We start from the raw sequence: 11,186 nt of genomic DNA, 5'->3' as shown, positions 1-11,186 counted from the left end.
TCCCTTGAGGCATCTCAGGGATTCCTTGATGAGGGACTTCCTCATGCTCTTATTGAGGTCCATGAGTGGGCTCTCTTATTTGCTCCATCCTCTTTTTAGTGATGGGCTTGTCTTCTTCAATGAGGATGTCTTCCTTTATGACAATTCCAGCTAAATTGCATAGGTAACAGATGAGATGAGTGAAGGCTAACCTTGCTAAAGTTGAAGGTTTGTCAGTAACCTTGTATAGTTCTAGAGGTATAATTTCATGAACTTCCACTTCCTCTCCAATCATGATGCTATGGATTATGATAGCCTGATCTACAGTCACTTCAGATCAGTTGCTAGTAGGAATGATGGAGTGTTGGATGAACTCTAGCCATCCTCTAGCCATGGCCTTAAGGTCATGCCTTCTCAATTAAACCGGCTTGCCTTTGGAGTCTCTCCATCTCCCATGACTCGGAGGTGAAAGCTTTTGCCTTTCCTTTCCTCTTTCTAAAGGTTTCCACACCAAACTTAAAATGTTTGCTCATTCTCGAGTAAAAGAAGAAAGAAGGATGGAGAAGAAGAAGAAATGGAGGAGATGGAGAGTGGTGAGTGGTTCGGCCAAGGGGGGAAAGAAGTGTTTATGATGTGTCAAAATGAAGGAGGGGTGAGGGGTTTATATAGAAGTGGAGAGAGGGGTAGGTTTTGTGTATTAGGGTTGGGTTTGGGAGGAAAAGTTTTTAAATTTTGAAAGGTGGGGTAGGTGGGGTTTTTGGGGAAGAGTGGGTGGATGTGAGTGGTGAAGAGGTGATGGGGAAGAGAGATGGAGGTGATTGGTAAAGAGATTTGGGGAAGGGTGGTATGGGGAGGTATGAAGAAGAGAGAGAGTGAGTTGAGGTAGGTGGAGATCCTGTGGGGTCTACAGATCCTGAGGTGTCAAGGATTTCTCATCCCTGCACCATTTTGGCGTGTAAATGCCTTCCTAGTACAATCTTGGCATTAAACGCCAGGTTGCTGCCCATTTATGGCGTTTAACGCCAGCTTTTCTTCCCTTTCTAGCGTTGAACGCCAACTTTGCTTCCCTTTCTGGCATTTAACGCAAGCTTGGTGCCCTTTTCTGGTGTTAAACACCCAGAATGGTGCCAGACTGGGCGTTTAACGCCCATTCTGCTACCCTTACTGTAAACGCCAATAAGCTCCTCCTCCAAGGTGTGCTGTTTTTGAATTTGCTTTGATTTTTGCAGGTGTTTTTGTGGCTCCACATGATCATCAACCTAAAGAAAACATAAAATAACAATGGAAAATAGAAATTTAACATAGATAAATAAAAATTGGGTTACCTCCTAATTAGCGCTTCTTTAATGTCAATAGCTTGACAGTGAGCTCACATGGAGCCTCACAAATTCTCAGAGCATGGTTGTGGCCTCCCAACACCAAACTTAGAGTTTGAATGTGGGGGCTCTGTTTGACTCTGTATTGAGAGAAGCATTTCAGGCTTCTTCTCCATGTGTACAGAAGGAGATCTTTGAGCTTTAAACACAAGGTATTCCTCATTCACTTGAAGGACCAATTCTCCTTTGTCAACATCAATCACAGCTTTTGTTGTGGCTAGGAAGGGTCTGCCAAGGATGATGAATTCATCCTCATCCTTCCTAGTGTCTAGGATTATGAAGTCAGCAGGGATGTAAAGGCCTTCAACCTTTACCAAGACATCCTCTACTAGTCCATAAGCCTGTTTCTTTGAATTGTCTTCCATCTCTAGTGAGATTGTTGCAGCTTGTACCTCAAATATTTCCAGTTTTTTCATTACAGAGAGTGGCATGAGGTTTATGCTTGACCCCATGTCACATAGAGCCTTCTCAAAAGTCATGGTGCCAATGGTGCAAAGTATTAAGAATCTTCCGGGATCCAGTTTCTTTTGAGGTATCTTTAGCTGAGCCAATGCACTTAGTTCATTGATGAGCAAGGGGGATTCATCCTCCCAAGTCTCATTACCAAATAACTTGGCATTCAGCTTCATGATTGCTCCAAGGTACTTAGCAACTTGCTCTTCTGTAATGTCTTCATCCTCGTCAGAGGAAGAATACTCATCAGAGCTCATGAATGGTAGAAGTAGGTTCAATGGAATCTCTATGGTCTCTGTATGAGCCTCAGATTCCCTTGGTTCCTCAAAGGGGGACTCCCTAGTGGTCAGTGGACGTCCCATGAGGTCTTCCTCACTGGGAATTACTGCCTTTCCCTCCTCCACAGGTTCAGCCATGCTGGTCGTGGTTATGGCCTTGCACTCTCTCTTGGGGTTTTCTTCTGTATTTTTTTGGGAGAGTTCTAGGAGGAGTTTCAGTAACTCTCTTACTAAGCTGACCCACTTGTGCCTCCAAATTTCTAATGGAGGATCTTGTTTCATTCATAAAATTTAGTGTGGTCTTAGATAGATCAGAGACTATGGTTGCTAAGCTAGAGCAATTCTGCACAGAGTTCTCTGTCTGTTGTTGAGAAGATGATGGAAAAGGTTTGCTATTGCCAAACCTATTTCTCCCACCATTATTATTATTGAAGCCTTGTTGAGGCTTCTATAGATCCTTCCCTGAGAAATTTGGGTGATTCCTCCATGAAGAATTGTAGGTGTTCCCATAGGGTTCTCCCATGTAATTCACCTCATCCATTGCAGGATTCTCAGGGTCATAAGCTTCTCCTTCAGAGGAGGCTTCCTTAGCACTGCGAGATGCAGCTTGTAATCCAGTCAGATTCTAAGAAATTATATTGACTTACTGAGTCAATATTTTGTTCTGAGCCAATATGGCATTCATAGTATCAATCTCAAGAACTCCTTTCTTCTGGGTTGTCCCATTGTTCACAGAATTTCTTTTAGAAGTGTACATGAACTAGTTATTTCCAACCATTTCAATAAGTTCCTGAGCTTCTGCAGGCATTTTATTCAGATGAATAGATCCACCTGCATAATGATCCAATGACATCTTGGATAACTCAGACAGACCATCATAGAAGATACCTATGATGCTCCATTCTGAAAGCATGTCAGAGGGACACCTTCTGATTAATTGCTAGTATCTTTCCTAGGCTTCATAGAGGGATTCATCTTCCTTCTGTTTGAAGGTTTGAACTTCCACTCTAAGCTTACTCATCTTTTGAGGTGGAAAAATTTAGCTAAGAAGGCATTGACCAGCTTTTCCCAAGAGTTCAGGCTGTCTCTAGGTTGTGAGTTCAACCATATACTAGCTCTGTCTCTCACAGCAAAAGGGAAAAGCATGAGTCTGTAGACCTCAGGATCAACTCCATTGGTCTTAATAGTGTCACAGATTTGCAAAAAATCAGCCAAAAACTGATGAGGATCCTCCAATGGAAGTCCATGAAACTTGCAATTATGTTGCATCAGAGAAAATAATTGAGGCTTAAGCTCAAAGTTGTTTGCTCCAATGGTAGGAATAGAGATGCTTCTCCCATAGAAGTCGGGAGTAGGTGCAGTAAAGTCACCAAGCACCTTCCTTGCATTGTTGGCATTGTTGTTATTTTTGGCTGCCATGTCTTCTTCTTTTTCAAAAATTTTTGTCAGGTCCTCTCCAAAGAGTTGTGCTTTAGATTCTCTTAGCTTCCTCTTCAGAGTCCTTTCAGGTTCAGGATCAGCTTCAACAAGAATGCCTTTATCTTTGTTCCTACTCATATGAAAGAGAAGAAAAACAAGAAAGTATGGAATCCTCTATGTCACAGTATAGAGATTCCTTGATGTGTCAAAGGAAAAGAAGAATAGAAGGATGAGGTAGAGAATTCGAACTTATTAAAAGGGATAGAGTCTGAATTGCTAATAGAGGAGAAGTGTTAGTCTTTAAATAGAAAGAGATGAGAGAGGGAGTTTTCGAAAATTAAAAAGATTTTTGAAAAAGTGGTTAGTGACTTTCGAAAAAGATAAGAAATAGTGATTAGTTGAAAAAGATTTAAAAATAATTTTAAAAAGATAAGAAGTTAAAAAAGAAAGTTTGAAATCAAATTAAAAGAGATATGATTGAAAAAATTTGATTTTAAAAAGATATGATTGAAGAAAATTTGATTTTTAAAAAGATATGATTGAAAAGATATGGTTGAAAAAGATTTGATTTTTTTTTAAAATTGATGACTTGACTAACAAGAAATTAAAATATATGATTTTAAAATTCAAATATTTAACCTTTTTTAACAAGAAAGTAACAAACTTAAAATTTTTGAATCACAACACTAATTGTTAGCAAGGATTTTCGAAAATCTTAAAAAAATGAAAAAGATTTGATTTTGAAAAAGATATGATTGATAAGAGAGGATATGAAAAAGATAAGATTTTGAAAAATTAATTTTAAAACTTGAAAAATTGAAAAAGATATGATTTGAAAACAAAATCTCCTCCTTGGTGCTATCCTGGCGTTAAACGCCCAGAATGGTATCTATTCTGGCGTTTAAACGCCAGAATTCCTTCTTCACTGGGAATTTTGAACACCCAGCTTTTTCTCTGTGATTCCTCTGCTGTATGTTCTGATTCTTTAATTCTCTGTATTATTGACTTGAAAAAGACATAATTTTTTTTGAATTTTTAATGATGAGAGAGAAAAACAACAAAATGAAACTAATCATGAAAAACTAAGATCAAATAAACAATGCATGCAAGAACACTTTGAATGTCAAGATGAACATCAAGAATATATTTTTGAACAATTTTTAAGAAAAGAAGGACATGCAAGACACCAAACTTAGAAATTTTCATACTAGAGACACTAACAAGTTGAGAATGCACATGAAAAACAACAAAAGACATAATACAAGAGAATTTCAAGATCAGACAAAGAAAATCATCAAGAACAACTTGAAGATCAATGAATAACACAATGCATATATTTTCGAAAAATGCAAGAAAAATAAAGACATGCAATTGACACCAAACTTAGAATTTGACACTAGACTCAAACAAGAAACATAAAAGTTTTGGTTTTTATGATTTTATGATTTTTTGTAATTTTTTTCGAAAATTATTTTGAAAAAGAAAATAAGAAACTCAAAATTTTTAATAAGAATTCTAGGAATCATGCAATGTTAGTCTAAAGCTTCAGTCTAAAAAGATTAGACATGGTTAACCAAGCATCAGCAGGACATTACATACAACAGCCAAATTGATGGGAATCAACTAGCTCCTGTGATGAAAAAAGCATCATCTAAAACTCTAGAATTCGTTCTTAAAAATTTTGAAGAACAAAATAAAAGAAAAATACATAATCTAAGCAACAAGATGAACCGTCAGTTGTCTAAACTCGAACAGTCCCCGGCAACAGCGCCAAAAACTTGGTACACGAAATCGTTATACACAACTCCGTGCAACTAACCAGCAAGTGCACTGGGTCATCCAAGTAATACCTTACATGAGTAAGGGTCGATCCCACGGAGATTGTCAGCTTGAAGCAAGCTATGGTCATCTTGTAAATCACAGTCAGACAAATTCAAATGGTTATGGGGATTTGGTAATTGAAGAATGAAATAGAACATAAAATAGGATAGAAATACTTATGCAGTTCATTGGTGGGAATTTCAGATAAGCGTATGAAGATGCTTTGTTCCCTCTGAGCCTCTGCTTTCCTATTGCCTTCATCCAATCATTCATACTCCTTTCCATGGCAAGCTGTATGTAGGTGGATCACCGTTGTCAATCGCTACCATCCATCCTCTCAGTGAAAATGGTCCTCTACAGTTTCCCGTATGCCTAATCATCTGTCAGTTCTCGATCATGTCAGAATAAGATCCATTGATCCTTTTGCACACTATCACTGTGCCCAACACTCGCGAGTTTGAAGATCATCACAGTCATCCCATCCCAAATCCTACTCAAAATACCACAGACAAGGTTTAGACTTTCCAGATCTCAAGAATGCTGTCCATGTGATTCTAGCTTCTACCACGAAGACTCTGATCGCACGGAATGGAAGCTCTGTTGTCAGGAGAGGCAACCATGCGTCGTGAACCAGGAGGCCAAGAGATACACACTCAAGCTCTAGCAAATAGAACGGAGGTGGTTGTGAGGCACACGTTCATAGGGGAGGTTGATGATGAGTGTCACGGATCATCACATCGATCAGGTTGAAGTACGAGTGAATATCTTAGAACAAGAATAAGCTTGAATTGAATAAAAAACAGTAGTAATTGCATTAATTCATGAGGAACAGCAGAGCTCCACACCTTAATCTATGGTGTGTAGAAACTCCACCGTTGAAAATACATAAGTGAAAATAGGGTAGGCATGGCCGATTTGCCAGCCTCCCAAAACGTGAACAATGGTAAAAAAAGATGAGATTACAATAGTAAAAGGTCCTATTTATAGAGAACTAGTAACCTAGGGTTTATAGAAATAAGTAAATGATTCAGAAATCCACTTCTAGGGCCCACTTGGTGTGTGCTTGGGCTGAGTATTGAAGCTTTCACGTGCATAGGCTTCTCTTGGAGTTAAACGCCAGCTCTGGTGCCAGTTTGGGCGTTTAACTCTAGCTTTTATGCTGACTTGGAATGCCAGTTTGGGCCAACAAATCTCGAGCAAAGTATGGACTATTAAACATTGCTGGAAATCACAAGATGTCTAATTTCCAAAAAAATTGAGAGCACGCCAATTGGGCTTTCGTAGCTCCAGAAAATCCAATTTGAGTGTAGGGAGGTCAAAATCCAACAACATCTTCAGTCCTTTTTCAGTCTCTGAATCAGATTTTTGCTCAGGTCCCTCAATTTCAGCCAGAAAATACCTAAAATCCCAGAAAAACACACAAACTCAAAGTAAAGTCCAGAAATATGATTTTTGCATAAAAACTAATAATTATATACTAAAAACTAACTAAGTCACACTAAAAACTACCTAAAAACAATGCTAAAAAGTGTATAAATTATCCGCTCATCAACGCCCCTGCTGTGCACCCTTACTGGCGTTAAACGCCAGTTCCTCTATCCTTTTGGGAATTGAATGCCCAGCAGGGGTATCCTGGCTGGCGTTCAATGCCAGCTTCCCTGGCTGGTTGGGCGTTGAACGCCCAATGAGGAGTTGTGCACCCTTACTGGCGTTAAATGCCAGTTCCTCTATCCTTTTGGGCATTGAACGCCCAGCAGGGGTATCTTGGCTGGCTTTTAATGCCAACTTCCCTGGCTGGTTGGGCATTGAATGCCCAGTGAGGGGTTCTGACGTTAGGATTTTTGCTAGTAAAGAATTTTATAAAAATAGTCGCGTTGTAGATATAGATTCTAAACCAACAGAAATCCCTTCATACAAACGTTTTGGTTGTCACAAGTAACAAACCCCTTTTAAAATTGATAACCGAGTATTTAAACCTCGGGTCGTCTTCTCAAGGAATTGCAGGGAGGTATGTTCTTATTATTGGCTATGAAAAAGGTAAAATTGGGGTTTTGAGAATGAGGAATAAATATGGCAAATAATTTAAATGACAATTAATACTGTAAAGCAAACCTTTGGCAAGATATGAGAAATTGGAAGTCCAGACTTTGTTATTCTTAGCAATAATAATGAAAGTTGAATCTTAATTCCACTTAGTAAACCTTTGCTAAAGCAAAGGAAAGTCAAGGGATAAATTAGTTGACCTTCGAATCCTATTTATTTCCTAAGAAAAGGTTGGGATTATTGAAGTTCAGTCCAATTAGCAAAGATAACAATTATCAATTATGTTAAGCTGAGATAACTCCTGAGTTGCTGATTTCTCAACCAAGACCAAAAGGAAAAGAAGTTAAATCTACTGGAATAAAAATTGTCTTCAAATTGGGGATAATAAAAAGGAACAATCATAAACTGAAATACCTCAAATATCATGAAATAAAAATGTCAATTCTAACATGGGCAATATCAACAGCCAATTGGGCAACATCAATCAAACACAATAAAAGCTTCAGAGTAAACAAAAATAGAAGAGAAATTAAATAATAAAAGGAATATTGAACCTGGGATCGAGAGTTACTCCTAAAACTAAGAGAAGTCCTAAATCCTAAATCCTAAAGAGAGAGATAGGAGAGAACCTCTCTCAAGACTAAACCTAAATCATGGAAAGTGACTAAAAATTCTGAGACTCCCTCAATGGATGCATTCCTCCACTTCATAACCTCTGGTCTATGACTTCTAGACTTGGATTTGGGCCAAAAAGGGCTTCAGAATCCGCTATGAGCGTTTTCTGCAATTTCTGGTGCGTGGCCTTTGCCACGCGTCCGCGTGGGTCACGCGGTCGCGTCACATGGAGTTCTTCTTATCACGCGGTCGCGTGGGTCACGCATCCGTGTTGTATGCGATTTGCTCAAGTCGCACGGTCGCGTCAGTCATGCGGCCGCGTCGATGCTTCTTCGCTTTTGGCACGCGATCGCGTCGTCCATGCGATCACGCGGATGCCAGTTTCTTCAAAACTCTGTTTTGTACTTTCCTTCCATTTTTGTACGTTTCCTTTTCCATCCTTTAAGTCATTCTACCTTAGAAGATCTGAAACTACTCAACACACTAATCACGGCACCGAATGGAAATAAAGGTAATTAAAATAATTAATTTTAAAGCATAGGAAACATGTTTTTGACATACATCACATAATAAGGAAGGGAAAGTAAAACCATACAATTAATATGAATAAGTGGGTGAAGGATTGAATAAATCACTAAGATTAAGCACAAAATATATCATAAAATATGGGTTTATCAACCTCCCCACACTTAAGTAATAGCATGTCCTCATGCTATGTCCAAGGTAAAAAGTAAGGTTGAAGTGGTTGAATGCCATGCAATGCAGTTCTAATCTAAATGCAACTAACTAAATGCATGATGCAATTCTAATTTTATTCACTCATATATAAAGCTTACATGTAGTTAAATCAATTCACATTCTCAATGATTCATATATATATAGCCAACCTTAGATAATGATAAAGCACTTTTACAATTGAGATGGGAGAGAAAAACATTTTATAAACGTGCAAGACAATTAGTAATTTAAGCAGAGATATATGTTAATGAGTTAGTGAACCCTTACTGGATTTTGTGTTTACTCTCTAATCACTCAGTGTTTATTGGGTTAATCACTCTATTCTTCTTTTTATCCTTACTTTCTATAACTTTGTTTTTCATCTAACCAATCAACAATTATAAAATACAGACATACCAAAAATCATGAGGTCTTTAATTAAGGTTGTAATGGGGTCAAGGTAAAGGTAAGGGTATATGTATAAGGCTAAGTGAGCTAATAAGTGAATCCTTAATTAGTCTAAGATCTCATCTAACATATATAATTTCTAAAGTAAAGCTTATTTACCCATTTTACCATAATTCCCACTTTTTATGTCACATGCTCATGTTTTGTTCTTATACCATTTGCATTTGCTTTAATTTGCATTTTTGGGGAATTCCTTTGTATCCCTCTTATTGAAAATAAAAACTTTTTTTTAATGCACATGGTAATTAATTATTTTAATTTCACATGAGCATGTTTCCCTAAAAATTCTTAATTTCTTTTCAATTTTCTACCCTTGTTTTTGTCATCCATGTTCCCATAAAGTTTCCCCACACTTAATTAATTACACAATTTCTATCTTAAGCTAACCAAGGATTCAACTTGGGATTTTTTATTTGTTTTTTTCGGCTTAAGACTAGTAATGTGGTTATAGAACAAGAGGGGATTAAAAGGTTCAAAGGGGGCTAACAAGGATGGCATAAAAAGTAGGCTTTATTTGGGATAGTGAGTTAAAAATCAAACAAGGCCTCAATCACTCTCTTGGTATGTATCTATATTCTATAACTGGACATATAGATTAAAACAAAGCAAAGAACACCAGAATAAAAAAGAAGAGTGGAACACACAGGAATAAAATATTATGGTTTAAATGTAACCATACAATTAAGCTCAAAACTCACAGGCTGTATGTTCTCAAACTCATAAATCATATATCATTCATATATGTCATGCAGGTTTAGTTAAAATTTCCCATTATTCTCATAAAAAATTGTTTTAGGTGACCTTTAAGGTTTTAGTGTTACTCCTTGATGAAATGCTATTAACAAACTAACATGTAATGCTATATATACAAGGTGTGGATTGTTTATAGCTTTGTTAAAGTCTCTAGCTTACTTCCTTTTTATTTTTCAATTAAGTCAACTATAATATACTAAAAAGGGGAAACTATACTAATTAATCCACCTACTCTATAGCTAATAAATTAGAACTGCAAACTAAACTAAATGGCTAAAATATGAACTAAAGTGCAAAATGCAGAAATAGAGTAAAAATACATGAAAGTAGCAATGTATAAGTACTCAGAAAATAAAAGAAAAATAAAAATAAAGAGAAAAATACAGAAAAATATCCAAAATAAAAGAAAAGAGTCTGTAGTGGTTCACCAAGATAATACGCTAGAGATGGCGACCTCCCCACACTTAAAATAAAGCATCGTCCTCGATGCACACTCAAGCTGGGTGTGAAGGGGTGTCATCACTGGTAGGAATGGTAGCTGGAGTCTCGATGGTGGTGGGCTGAGGATATGGCTACTGTAGAGGAGGTGCTGACTGGATCGGGATCTCAGGATCTGCAGCCTCAATCTGATGTGGAACCTCTGCCTGGGGAGTAGCCTGCTCTGTGCCTGCCTGCGGATGGGTCTCCTCCTGGGAATGAGTCTCCTCCTCGTGCTCAACCGCCTCCTCCTCTGATGGCATTGATGGTGAGTCAGGCTCGGAGGGGATGTCACTGCCCTGTCGGATCATCAGCTTCAGATGCTCATAGCGTCGCTTGCTGCGACGCTCCGATCTCTCATACCGGTGCCGGTTACGGCGCTCCATCTGATCTAGCTGTCGGAACAAGTGGTGCATGAGGCGGTACACTGGCTCTGAGGTAGGTAGAGGAGCAGTGGTGGCAGCAGGGGCAGCTGTGAAGGAAGAGGGTCTGGCGGACGGTGGGGCTGTCTCATTAGTAGCAGTGAAGGGTGGTGGTCTGTAGCCCAAAGCTAGGAAGTTCCTACTGTGAGGAATGATCTTCCTACAGTCCACAGCTGGTGGTCTCTCATCGGCATCCTCCCATGGCACGTCAGCTCGACGGCCCATCTGTGTAACCAAATAGGGAAAGGGAAGAGTGCCTCAGACGTGGATGATGACATGTCACCATGTCATGTTTTTCTATGCTTATTCATACAAGAAATTGATTATTTGTGCTTGAATAATGAATGCTTTTGTACTTAAATGGT

Source organism: Arachis duranensis, chromosome 4 (assembly GCF_000817695.3).
Source record: "Arachis duranensis cultivar V14167 chromosome 4, aradu.V14167.gnm2.J7QH, whole genome shotgun sequence".
In the NCBI taxonomy this organism is placed as follows: domain Eukaryota; kingdom Viridiplantae; phylum Streptophyta; class Magnoliopsida; order Fabales; family Fabaceae; genus Arachis; species Arachis duranensis.
This window is presented reverse-complemented; position numbering follows the sequence as displayed.